Consider the following 14,888-nt stretch of genomic DNA (forward strand, 5'->3'; position numbering starts at 1 on the left):
CCCGAATTAAGGAGAAATAGTGTGTGAAATACTATACGGATTGTCCTAACACGCTGCTCAGCGCCAACATGGCGAAGGCTAGTGCGCAAACCACATGTGTGTATGTGTTTTCATTCCTTTCCGTCATAAGACTTTAAATTAAAATGCGTTTATTGTTAGTAACAGGGTTACTTTTCAGTTCACGCATTTTGAGTTAGGTTTAAGGAGAAGGCGTTAGGGCTAGGTTTTACTTTAGTAATACATAATTAGGTTAGGTTTAGGTTAATGTTAAGGTTAAGATTATGGTTAGGGAAGATGGATTTTTGTTTACTGGTCTCAACAAGGTTATGTATATGTTTGTATATGTGTGTGTGTGCGTGTGTGTGTGTGTGTGTGTGTGTGTGTGTGTGTGTGTGTGTGTGTGTGTGTGTGTGTGCGTGTGCGTGTGCGTGTGCGTGTGCGTGTGCGTGCGCGTGCGCGTGCGCGTGTGCGCGTGTGCGCGTGTGCGCGTGTGTGTGTGTGCGCGTGTGTGTGTGTGCGTGCGTGTGTGTGTGTGTGTGCCCAGCACGTCACATCGGTGTGGGAGGTTATAATAACACAGACAAGACTATTTACGCTTTTGAGGGAGGGGTGGAGAAGTGTCTGTATGTGTCCGAGATGGGCTGGTCCTGGGAGTACCCTGCTACCACAGATGGCCAAGATCAATGGAGCTCCCTCCCTCCCCCTCCCTCCCCTCCCTCCCCCTCTCTCCCCTCCCTCCCCCTCTCTCTCTCCTTCTCTCTCCCTCTCTCTCCCTCTCTTCTTTGCTCCCAGTGTTTTACTGCTCCTTGGTTTAGCATTGCGTCAGGGAACAGGGAATGTGTTGTATAGATCTGGACACTCTCGGTCCACTCTGTCACATCTCAGGATCTGTTTCACATAATACACATCCTCGTTACCTGATGGTGATCCCAGAATCAACGAGTCACACCTCCATTTGAGGCACCGGGATGCCTTTTAAACTTTCCGTACAACCGCGCCTGATGTCATTCAAATGGTCGACCGGAATATCTGCCAGAATATTATTTCCATCGTCTACGATCAAATTCACACATTCTGCAGTGTGTACATTATCTCCCTGAGTGTGACGGTTCCCTCGTTTGCCTTGTTACCATTCTAAAGGACCTGCATTTCTAGGTGGGTCTCTCTGAGGTGGTGGACGCCACCCGTTCAGTTCCACCCATTGACCCGCGGGGTTGTGTTGGGTGTTGGCTGAGCGGAGGGGGGCCTTGTTTTAATTTGACCCAGTGTACTGTGGTAATGGTCCACCCTGCCTCACCGACCTCTCACTCAGGCCTGCTGGTGGGACTTTAACAGGCGTGGCAGTGATTTACAGCCCCGGGCCCGACCAGGCACTGGGAGCCCCACTGCTCTGCATCCAGTTCAACAGAGTGGCAGTGTACACTCGGTGAGAGGAACAACACAACACCCCCTGATTGGTTTACAGCCCACTGCTCCTCCCCCTTCTCCCACTCTTTCTCCTTCTCGCTGTCTTTCTCTCTCTTTTCAATTCTCCCTCACTCTTTCCTTCTTTCTTCTCTTCTTTCTCAATTCAAATCATTTTTACAAAAGTTTTATATCCATGGAAACGTTACTTTACATTACCAAACACAATCGTTTTTTAAACACAAGAGTTTTAAAAATAGGAAAACACTTCAAAATGTATTATTAGCTATGTACAGTGTTGTAACAGTCATTATGCAATGTGTGAATAAAGGGGAAGGTTAAGAGATGCATACTGGTAGTATTTACAATATTGTTAATGTTCTACTGACGTGGTTGACCGTTTCCCATGGCAACAGGTCACACTTCTTGCTGCTGTAATTGCACATTGTAGTATTTTGATGAACAGATACAGAGGTCAAACCAAAAGTGGATTTGTGTTGTTGATCTGTACAATCGTAGAAAATTCTGTAAATAAAGGTCAATCTTAAAAGCATTTGTATGTGCAGTTATAAATGTTTAGCCATTTGAAGTAAACTTTGGATCACTGTTTGTTCATTTTGAACAATGCGTTATAAGCATTTTTTACATTGTTTATAATTCATTTACAAATGCCTAAACAACCATTCATTGAGTCAACCAGAACAAAATAGTTATAATTTATTGTGTTTTAAGTGTCAAGGTTATGGTTATGGGTAGGTTATGGGTAAATTGTTAGTGGGTTGGATTTTCTTGGGGGGAATTCCTTTTTCGGTAAACACAGATTCAGGACAAAATTCAGGAAAAACATGAGACTTTGTGACTGGCAAATCCTGACAATAAATATGCTTTTGTTGGCTTATGGTTAATGTTTTTACTGTTAAGATTAGGGTTAACAGTTAGGGCATGGTTAGGTATAGATATAAAAGTCAGGTTTATCAGGTTTGGGTTTGGGATATGCTTTTGAATTTAAACATAAAAATGTGTGAGAGCAATGATGGGTGTGTGGATGTACATTACATGTGTTATGTATCTAATGAAACAATGTGACTGATGCCAGATTAACACAGTAACCGTGGTTGAAGCGGGCTAAAGCATTGAGGTGGTAGTGGAGAGTTACAGAGTTTCAGATTAACACAGTAACCCTGGTTGATGCGGGCCAAGGCAGTGAGGTGGTAGTGGAGGATTACCAAGTTTCAGATTAACACAATAACCATGGCTGAAGCGGGCCAAGGCAGTGAGGTGGTAGTGGAGGATTACAGAGTTTCAGATTAACACAATAACCCTGGTTGAAGCAGGCCAAGGTAGTGAGGTGGTAGTGGAGGATTACCGAGTTTCAGATTAACACAGTAACCGTGGCTGAAGCGGGCCAAGGCAGTGAGGTGGTGGTGGAGGATGACTAGCCTGGCTGTCCTGGCAGGTCTCTTGCTCAAATTCGACTGATACAACCATAATCAGACCTAATCTGTTTATCGGTCTCCTGGGGCGCTGATCAGCATAAAGTGCTTGACGAAAAGCATGGACTCCTAAAATGCTGCCACTGGAAAGCATAAGGTAGGGGGCTGTGGGTGGCTGCCCTTAATCTGATAAATTCAAATTAACTATAAGGAAAGTCAATGAGATCATTCTCTCTCTCTCTCTCTCTCTCTCTCACTCTCCCCCTTTCTCTCCCTCTCCCTCCTACCCACACCTATGTGTCCCTCTTCCTCTGTCACTCACTCTTTCTCTTGTGACGTGTATCTCGAAAACATCATGCTGTTAAATTTGTTGCCTAGGTAACACTGCCGCTCCTCCAATGCTGCCCTCTCTTCTTGCTGGTGGGAGGGAGTGGTTCCGTCCCGCTGTCTTCTGTGGTCGTTTGCCTGCCTGCACACAAACACACACCATCAGGTGATCTGGACTTATAAGGCAGTACAGCCATGTGACCACCAGCTGAACTCTCCATAGATTGAATTCTCGAGGCAGCAGGGTGAAGAAGCTGCGGTTCTGAGACAACCACCTTCACCACGATAGTTTAACAATAACTGTCCCAACAAAGTCACTCTGGATAAGGACATCTGCTAAATAATAACAATAACAATTCAATTACGTTATATTACATGTTTGTTTCCCCAACTTCTTCTTCAAAAATCCCGATAGCAATTTTTATCAAGCTACTGAAGGTTTACTTGTGCTCACATGTGGAGTTCATGGAATGCTAGTTCACCTTGGAAAAATATATATATTCCTCAATTTGCAGCTGCATTTGACATTGGTAAGTGTTTTGGAAACCTCCGAATCTACTCTTTCTATCTCTGACACTTCACAGAAATAATAATTACAGGTCTTAGTCTGTGCTTACTACTTTGACCTCCAGTTCACCTCTATGTTCCCCTGTTTAATCTGACTCAGCCAGGATGTACTGTACACACGGAGGGACTATTTGGTCAAACATTTACTACTGTTAATGCCACCTTGTGAGTACAACACAAAACGGGGCCATTTCATTTCTTTCCAATGCCATTGCTTGCTCCAATTAACGGGACCGATGGATGGAGTAACTGACTTGGTCATGTATTTGGGGGTTAGCAGAGAGGAAGTCAACGGGTGACAGGGACATTTGACCGTGATCATGAACCTCCACAGGAAGGACATTTTCTGTGTGAAGATGAAGATGGAAAACTGGCGCCAGTGTCCTGATCGTCACCCAGGGATGTACGGGGGAAGTGAATGCCAGCGTGAAGGAACAGTGTTCTGCTGTTTTTATCAGATTATTAAGAGAACCGTGGGTTGTATCAGCGGCTCCCTCTAAATCAATCAATCCTGTTTATTTTATTAAGCCCTTTTTATGTCAGCTGTGTGCCACAAAGTGCTTTACTGATTACCCGGCCTGAAACCCCAAAGTGTAAGTATTGCCTTGGCACAAGCTTATAGCCGGGAAGCACCCTTCTGCATCCATCCAATTTCATCGCATTCATATTGTGGGATTGGAGGATGAAGACGTACTGATGCTGAAATGTCCTTTCAGGGGTCAGAGGTTATCCTAGGAAAACTATGGTTGTTACCTCGTAATAGGTCAGAGGGTATCTGAGTGTACTATGGTTCTTACCTTCTAAGTGGTCAGAGGGTGTCTTAGGATATTACGTTGTTACTCTCTCAGAAGTTACCCTAGGATATTATGGGTTATTAAACTATAAGAGGTCAGAGGTTATCCGAGGTTTCAAATTGTTGTGATCTTGGCATAAATCAGAGGATACTATGTTGTTACTTTGTTAGACGTTATCTTATTATTTTATTGGTCGTTACCATATACAAGGTCAGAGATTATCATTGGTTCCTATGGCTGACATATTGTCAGAAGTCAGAGGTTATCCTACAATACTATGTTTGTTACCTGGTCAGCGGTCAAAGATTATCCTAGGGTACCATACATTGTACCATCTCAGAGGTCAGAGGTTATTCAAGTCTATTCTGTGTAGGACATTGTCAGGGGTTATTCTAGGAGACAAGTATTCTATGGGTGGCATCTTGTCAGAGGTCAGGGGTTACCCTGGGATACCGTGTTGTCACGTCGTCAGCTGACACCTGTTTTCCACTTATCTCACTGGACCTGATCAAAGGATGTGATGTAAGAGGATACTGACCATGGATTTGGTCATCTGTGCATCTTGGGGGGAAATATCATCAGAGATGCTTTCACCATGCTTTCACCATGCTTTCACCATGCTTCTGTTTCTATGCTAGCTTCTTTGAACTGCTCTAGAATACATACTGATCTAGTACACAGCACACTGATTGATAATATAACATGCTGGTCTACTGAATACTGATCCACTATATAATATGCTGATCTACAATATTCATATATAGAATGTTATGTCACAATACTGTCTTGAACGTTCCTTTCTGGGCTGAGAACGAAAATTCTACTCAATGGTTCCTCAATGGGAGGTGATGAGGATTCAGACTAAAACGCAATACCACCCAGATAGATGGCAAATAATAAGTAGCAAAACCTTTTCTCATCATTTTGAAGTAATCAAACTGGTTTTAGATGCAGTATAATGTTAACTAGCTAGCTAATACTGAGGGGAGTCCACAGAAATATTGCGAGTTTGTGTCTGTCATTCTTGACATTATTTAGCAGTTAAAGGCAATATTGCCTTCTGTCAAAGTATATTACAATATGATAATAATAGCCAAATTGTTTTATTCTAAATATTATCCTACTTTAGCAATGTTAGTGAATATCCAATTCTCTGTAGTATAATTTTGACTAAACAATATTTTGCCCCTGTTCAATTTCCGTTCATCAGTATCGCTGCTGTTTCTATAGAATGTCGATCACTATGGAACAACGTGGCAGAGAAGGTACCTACCACAACATGCTATATAACATACAGATCTACTGTAACTTGCTATATAACATACAGATCAAGTGTAACATGATATAAAACATACAGATCAACTGTACAATGCTGTATAACATACAGATCTACTGTAACATACTATATGACATACTGATCTACTGTAACATACTATATAACATACAGATCTACTGTAACATACTATATGACATACTGATCTACTGTAACATACTATATTACACAATGATAAACTATAACTGATTATATAACATACTGATATAATATGTAACATAATTATCCAATTTAAAAATACTTTTTTACACATTATATGTACTGTTTTTCTATTAATACTATATAACATACTGATCTACTGTAACACACTATATAAAATACTGATCTACTGTAACATACTATATAACATACTGAACTACTGTAACACACTATATAACATACTGATCTACTGTAACATACTATATAACATACTGATCTACTGTAACATACTATATGACATACTGATCTACTGTAACATACTATATAACATACTGAACTACTGTAACATACTATATAACATACTGATCGACTGTAACATACTATATAACATACTGATCTACTGTAACATACAATATGACATGCTGATCTACTGTAACATACTATATAACATACTGATCTACTGTAACATACTATATAACATACTGATCGACTGTAACATACTATATAACATACTGAACTACTGTAACATACTATATAACATACTGATCCACTGTAACATACTATATAACATACTGATCCACTGTAACATACAATATGACATGCTGATCCACTGTAACATACTATATAACATACTGATCTACTGTAACATACTATATAACATACTGATCTACTGTAACATACAATATGACATGCTGATCTACTGTAACATACTATATAAAATACTGATCGACTGTAACATACAATATAACATACTGATCTACTGTAACATACTATATAACATACTGATCTACTGTAACATACTATATGACATGCTGATCTACTGTAACATACTATATAACATGCTGATCTACTGTAACATACTAAATGACATGCTGATCTACTGTAACATACTATATAACATACTGATCTACTGTAACATACAATATGACATGCTGATCTACTGTAACATACTATATAACATACTGATCTACTGTAACATACTATATAACATGCTGATCTACTGTAACATACTATATAACATACTGATCTACTGTAACATACTATATAACATGCTGATCTACTGTAACATACTATATAACATACTGATCTACTGTAACATACTATATAACATACTGAACTACTGTAACACACTATATAACATACTGATCTACTGTAACATACTATATAACATACTGATCTACTGTAACATACTATATAACATACTGAACTACTGTAACATACTATATGACATGCTGATCTATCATAAAACAGTTTTTGTACATCTGCATATACTAAGCACCCGACACCCCCTTCCTCTGTCTGTTTTCCTTTCGTAAGGTGTTGCTTCCAGTAGGATCCATCCCTCATTACTGGACTGTGATGCTCCGTCTCCACGTTGGCTCTCTGAGGACTCCCCCTCTGCTCTGCCGAGGCCCTCCACATGTTGTATACAGCGATCAATACAGAGGCCACGGCCCTGACACGCACCCTTCCACTGACTAAACGAAGGGGGATTAAGAGGGAGCTCGGCATAGCCGTGCTTGTGTGTAAGAGCATTGCATTCTTAAAAACCTGTAAATAAATCGTGCCGGGATCTCCCCTGAGTGGCTTTGGCCCTGGTGCAGGGTTCATGACCCCAGTCTGAGTGTCACAGTGGAAGGTCTTGGGAGGCCAGACGGTGATCCGACTGTGTCTGCTGTGTGACCTGGCCTTCTAGCCCGCAGATCAAGCCCTGGGCCGTTTAAACACAGCCAAGGGGAGTGGGATTAATGGAGATACGCCGAGCTAGCAGCTGGTTGGCCACTTATACATTCCTCCCATCAACCCAGCTAGTATTAATAGAACCTTGTACTCACCCAGCGTTCTCCCCTCAAATGAAGGTTGATCTTCCTGACCTGACGGCACCAAGGGTGGGGTCGGGGCTCTGGGCCGGGCTGGGGGCCAACAGGTGCAGAGGTGACGGCCAAGTCTCATATGCCTCAGAGGGACTTGCCAAGCTCACCGTTTTTTTAAGGATGTCCTTGTCTTTGTTAGTTTGCTTGTTTGTGATTGCTGTTGTTGTTGTGGTAGTTTGTTGGGTAGTTCTTTTGGTAGTTGTTGTGGTGGTTGTGGTGGTAGTTGTTTTGGTATTTATTTGGGGTAGTTGTTCTGGTAGTCGCTTTGTTAGTTGTTGTGGTAGTTGTTTTGTTAGTTTTTGTGGTGGTTGTTGTGGTAGTTGTTTTGGTGATTGTTGTGGTAGTTGTTTTGATAGTTGTTTTTGTTGTTGTTGTGGGACTTCTTGTCGTATCATGAAGAGCTACTGTGCTGACATCCACCAACCCATTTTCATGGACCAATTTTTTCATGCAATCATTCGTTCACTTATTGTTCATTCATTTACTCGTCATTCACACATCATTCAATCATTCATGCAACTGTTCTTTTTTTCATTCATTCAGTCAGTCATCATTAATTCATTATTTCATTATTCATTCACTCATTATTTATTTATCAATGCTCTGATGTTGGAGTGGCCCTTTGTAATCCCAGGTTGTATTCTTCTGGAGGTCAGGTAGAGTCCACTCCAGCTGGCCTCTCTGTGATCCAGACAGCCATACTTCTAGAGGTCAGGGTTCATGTCGGGTCAGAGCTGGCCTTTATCTCTGATAGCAGGTTATCTGGCCCCTTGGCCCCTTGGCCCCTGGCTCTTGTTGTGGTTTGTTTGGCCGGCCACCTGTGGAGTAAGTTCCGGGGTATTAGTGTCCCCTCATTGTTCTTCATCACCCTCATCACCCTCCATCTCTGATTCTTCAATCACTTGGTTGTTTACCTTTCACTTGCCTATCTAATTGGCACTGTGTCAAACCACGCTCAAGGCAGCAGAATAACAGCGTGTTATACAGTGTAAAAGAATTTGTCTGGGTGAAACAGAGTGTATACAAACAAAATGTGTAAACGAATGTAATTGCACTCTCATGCGCAGTACCATATAATGAAGTGCACTGGTGCAGTGGATTCCTGGTGCAGTGGATTCCTGGTGCAGTGGATTCCTGGTACAGTGGATTCCTGGGAGTCTCGCAGCAGTGTCCGTTAGCGTTTGGCTACGTGAGGGGAGGGAGGCACGGGTAAGATTTTATCACCTTCACCTCTTGTCTGACTGCTCTGACACGGTTGACCGAACACTGGCCCTGGCTGGCGTTTTCTTTCCCAGGGTTCATCTCTCAGTCAGCCAGCCACCGAGTGTACGTCCTCCTCCAGACCTTATTACACTCATGAATAGACAGCAGGAGGATAACAATATGAGGAGGGGCAGGGAGGATTTCTGATTGGTTATCTAGACTAAACAACAACCAATGCGCCTCCCCCCATGGCCCATTTTTCACACTGGGTCCTCCGAGGGGCACCGGTGATGGTTTCTGAGCGCTGGGCTGAATCTGATTGGTCCTCTCAGCTCTTTCTGTCACAGGTCAGTTTGTGGCAGGGGCAAGCACACACACACACACACACACGCACACAAACACACACACCGCTAACTGCACAAACATAAGAAACCTCTCTTCCTCTTTCTGTAACACAAACACACACAGCATCCCGCGTGGCCTTCTGTTGTTGTTTTGGTCGTTGGGCTGTTTGAGGTGGGCTCTCTAAGGTGGGCTGACCAGGCCATTGCCTTTCGTTGTGGGGTTATTGACCCAACAAGGCCACCTCTGGCTCCTCTGACAGATAAACAAGCTGCCGCGACACATTCCGGCCCGGTGCAGCCTCAGATACACACACACAGACACACACGGATGCCCACACACAGACACACACAGATACACACACAGACACACACAGATACACACACACAGACACACACGGATGCCCACACACATACACGTCTACAGTCGGGACAGAGATAACTGCAAACGGATTTTGTCTGGCGGTCAGATCTGTGAAGACATATGGGAGGTGACGTTCAGAGGAGGGCCAGGCAGTGAGGGTCCCAGCTTTATCATGACGGCAAAACACGGAGCAATGCTGAACCCCAGCGTTACCAGGGTTACCAGGGCTATATTTCGTATCTTCTTTGTGAAGAACTCTTTGTCGGGCCTCATTGTCACTCGCTTTCTTTCGCTTACAGCATTCGACTGTTTGGGAAGTGTAGACAGGACTTGAGGATTTGGAGGGAAGGTATTCCTCCAAGGACATCCTGGGTCCCAGCCTGGCTCCCAGTCACAGTGGTGGACTTGGGACCTTCTGTGACATGACTCGGAGTTAGGGCCTCCCTCGCAGGAGAGCCTTAAATGTTTCCATGTTGCCTTTGTTTTCCCATCGTCGTAGCTGGACTCCCTCTCATTATTCCTGCCGTTCGGCGGGCGGAGGGGTGCTGCCCTGGCAGTTGAAAGGTTAAACAAAGCGCTGCGACTGTCAGCCTGAGTGAAACCAACTGGCGCGCGGCTATCAGAAGATAATCAGCCCTAATAGGTACATAATGGTTAGCAGTGGGGCTGCGCTCTCGCAGATGCATCACTGGGCGATAGAACGCAGACAGCGTGACCTCGCATTCCCACCACAACTCTCACCGCGTCAGTCCCGTCAGGCGGAAAAAGCCAGACGCCAGGAATGTGGCCCTCCTCTTCCTCGGGATTACCCAAGAACGGACCCGCTTGATTGGACCACGTTGCCACGCTGCTCAGTTCCGTTTTTTTTCTTCTGTTTGGTTCCAAAAGGAGAGCATCAATTAGCGGCTTGTAGAGTCAACTGGCATTTGGACGAGGGGTTGGGGGGGGGTCTTGCCATCAAACCTCTAAGCCTTATTTGGAATCAGAGGTTCACAGATGTTCCATTCATGTGTCATAGTGTTCTCTGCACAGTGAATTATATGCCAGCGCATATGTTTTCCGTTTTCTTATTGAGGACAATAATCACAATGTCAATGACAAACAGTCAAGACACAAAGAACCAAAGAGCAGACAGCATAGTTCACTGATGATGTAAACCCCTGCTGTCAATTACCTACTAGAGAACAATGTCTTGACCCATTACACATGGGGGAATATTGCCTCAGAGAGTAAAACTGTCTAAATGTGATCCGGGGGCAACAATTCTCTTTCCTGCCGTTTCAACAGGCCGATATTACACCAAATTTGGTTTAAATTAACCCGACCTGCAGTAAATATAGTGAAACGCCATGTGTCAATTCAATGTATGCCTGAAAAGCATCAAGACGCCACCTCGCCGTGATAACGTGGACCAGTCCAACAAAGGGTTAACACCCTCTGAAGTGGTGCAGTTGAGCAGAAAGGGTCAGGGCATCACGTGTTAACGAATGGACACTCGCGATTCCTCGGCACCCTGCGTCTGGCCAACATGTCCTCTGACGGCACCAGGTCACTGCGGAACTCTCTGTTAAACAAAGACGGCTTTTGTAGAGGCCAGCACGTCACAGCCGTCGGGGTCAAGGGCCGGGCCCTGGGAAGAGGATGCGGGAGGGGGCGGGGCTGGAGGTGCATGCATGGAGAGATGGAGGTCGGGGTAATTGCACCTCAACTGAGATTGCGTTTGATCTCAGAGGTGTCCGGATCTGTTTAGAGAGTGAATATGCCATGCTGAGGAATGCTGTGGCAACACTGAGAGTTTATCTGGAGTTCAGAGAGCGAGAGAAATGAGAGTGAAGAATGAGAGAGAGAAATCAGAGTGAGAAGGAGAGAGAGAGCGAGTGAGGCAGTCTGAGAGAGAGAGAGAGAGAGCGAGGCAGTCTGAGAGAGAGAGAGAGAGCGAGGCAGTCTGAGAGAGAGAGAGCGAGGCAGTCTGAGAGAGAGAGAGCGAGCAAGAGAGATGAGAATGAGAGTGCGGGAAAGAGTTTGAGAAAGACAGAGTGAGAGAGAGAAAGATAACAGAGGAACAGAGAGCAGCCAAGCCAGCCCCCACGTATCTGTTTGTGTGTATGAGAGTTGCGTTTTGTTAATAGCGGGGTTAGGTGTAAGCAATCTGCATCTGCAGATTTTCTCTTTTTGTTTTAGGTTACTTTATTGAACAACCCAAATGCATGGTATGAAATGGCATGCCGCTACACCCACGACAGTTAGAGTTGTGTCTTGGAGGGTGTGTCAATGCATTGTATCTTGGTGTTTGTCTTTGCGGTGTGTCTTGGGTTGTGTGCATCTACGAGTTATGTCCTGATGTGTGTGTGTCTAAGCATTGTGTCCTGGTGTGTGTGTGTGTGTCGATCAGTTGTGTCTTGGTGTGTGTGCGTGACTATGTGCGTGTCTTGGCATGTGTGTGTCGGTGCGTTGTGCCATGGTGTGTGTGTCAGTACGCTGTGTGTCGGTGTGTGAGTCTATGGTTGTGTCTTGGTGTGAGTGAGTCTATGGTTGTGTCTTGGTGTGTGTGTGTCTATGGTTGTGTCTTGGTGTTTGTGTGTCTATGGTTGTGTCTTGGTGTGTGTGTATCTATAATTGTGTCTTGGTGTTTGTGTGTCTATGGTTGTGTCTTGGTGTGTGTGTATCTATAATTGTGTCTTGGTGTGTGTGTGTCAGTGCGTTGTGTCTTGGTGTGTGTGTGTCAGTGCGTTGTTTCTTGGTGTGTGTGTGTCAGTGCATTGTTTCTTGGTGTGTGTGTGTGTCAGTGCAAGGCCAGGGTAGCCCATGGTGCATTGCAGTTGCCCCTGATGGAGCTAAACTGCTGGAGAGCACAGAGGCCCGGCACTGAGCAGCAGGCTCTTTGAACTCTGTCTTCACACACTGCAGCAGAGCTTGAACTGGGTTAATCGCTATTAATATTTAACACGCTTCAAAAGTTCCAGCCAAGAACTATATCAAAGGCCAGAACAGCATCCAAAAGAGTCATCTCTGTTATACTCTATTGCAATACTTGTCTTCATTTCTGCACAAGGAAATGTAGACCAAAACAAGTCTACTGAGGTCAATGTGCTGATAGTATACAGTGTATACCTACTGTATGTAAAGATACAATGAAGTTGTCACACAGAATATGACCTTACTTTTCACTCACTTTCCACTCACATTGTTGTTTTTCTCGTGGCACCGGGGAACAAGAAGTCTAATATTTTGATGGGATTCCCCAGAGTGAGAGATCTAACTGGTAACTGGTAAATTATTTCTGGGGCCGGGGGAATAAGCCACTAGTAGTCCTGTCGTACTTTTTAAACTGGCATAGAGTTACCATAGCGTTCACTCTGACAACACGTATACAATTTAATGTAGAACGTAGAACATTCTGTTTAATGGTTTTGAAGATGCACTTTTGAAGCCCATACTTAGGTCCAAGGTTCCAGAAGGTGTTTGGAAGAAGACTTGCGAAACTGTCTTGCTGAGTTCTAAATTAACCCCTTCCACACCTTATTCCGTTTGTACGTTCACGAGTGACTCTAACATTTGCAGAAGTGTCACAAAGCTGCGGGAGTGAAAATGATCAAGGGTGTAGGTCCTTATTAGACATCCCAATGGTCCCTCCCTGCGAGTTTGTAATGATGCAGCCTCCATGAGCAGACTGGAATCCCATAATGCATCATGTTACTTCATAGTTTGCAGTTTCAAAAAAAATAACCCCAAAACTAAATGAAATATTAGGAGGTATTTGGAAATGTGAATACCATACTTGTTTTAATAATTAAACACTGACCGCGATTTCCATCATTTGTCACAAGTTTGTCCCAAAATTGATGCGTTTATTCATACCTGTGGTAGTCAACCGTTGAGTTGTGTGAACATCACATGACCATGGAGGGAACTCCGAGCAAGTGTTTCGGGCATAGGGGCTGGTGAAAGATTCACAGGCTGTGTTTACCTCAGACCAGGTGCAATGCATTATGGTCGTTGTGTTGTCATCAGGCATTCTGCTCTGACTTAAGTATATCCCCAATGAAACTACAACTCCTTGAAACCCATGCATCCCACAATATTGTTTCTTGACTAGATTTGTTAAAAAAAAAAATGAAATAAAAACAAACGAAGAGGAATTCAAGTTACTGGACCAACACTGATTCTACTAGTTATTTCATAGCGGAGAAATAACTGCCACTCTGGTTAATCGCTCGGCCCTGGTAGTGAGCGCTGCTGAGAAATTGGCCAGCTAGCACAGAGACCGTCAGCTAATAGAAACTAGGCTAATATGGTTGATGATGTGCTCTGAGTGTCCCTGGGAAACCCAAGTTGACGGAAGGGGGAAGAATGATTTTTAGCTAGCAAACAATGAACAGACAGAGGGTTGTTTGATGATCAACAGCCTGATGAAAAGCGCTTGGTTATGAAACAGACTGCTGGGTCACCAGAGGGTTGACACCACTCACTGCTGCCATCTCTGTCACTCCATGAAGTGGATTATTTCATCACAGTTCTAAACTCAATTGCCATTGCCACACAATGCTCCCCATCTCGTTCCCCTCTTCCCTTTCCCTCTCTGTCTGTCCCTCTAGCTCTCTCGCTTTCTCTCTCGCTTTCTGCTCCCGGCACCGGGACCTCAAACAGCATGGCTAAATACCCAGGCCAATGTGTCGCTCTTCAAAGAGACTCAGGTAGTAGCTGGGCTGGCGAGGGGCCACGTCCTGATGAAGAGTTATTGTGCTGTGATGGCTACACTTCATGTGGACCTCACTGAAGCCGTAATAAGAGGGCCCACCTGGACCCACAGCTTCCCGCAAGACCACTGAAATATGGCTCCTGAGTCCCTCTCCGGTCCCTCTGAAAACCCACTAATACCACGCTGGGGCCCACTTTTTTTATTTCACTTCATAAATCAGGACAGCAGGATGTAGAAGTTCATTTGCTGTAGAAGGGCTTGTATTAGCCTTAGCCTGCTGTAAAGTTCCTGCCCTTCTCCTTCAGTGAACCTGAGCGAAAACAAACTAAACCAAGTACACATTAAATGGCCAGAATTAGTTGTGATTACTTAAGATTTAGAAAAGGAGTGAGTGATTGTTGCTCCAAGTCC

This window comes from Esox lucius, chromosome 13 (genome assembly GCF_011004845.1).
Source record: "Esox lucius isolate fEsoLuc1 chromosome 13, fEsoLuc1.pri, whole genome shotgun sequence".
NCBI classification, from domain to species: domain Eukaryota; kingdom Metazoa; phylum Chordata; class Actinopteri; order Esociformes; family Esocidae; genus Esox; species Esox lucius.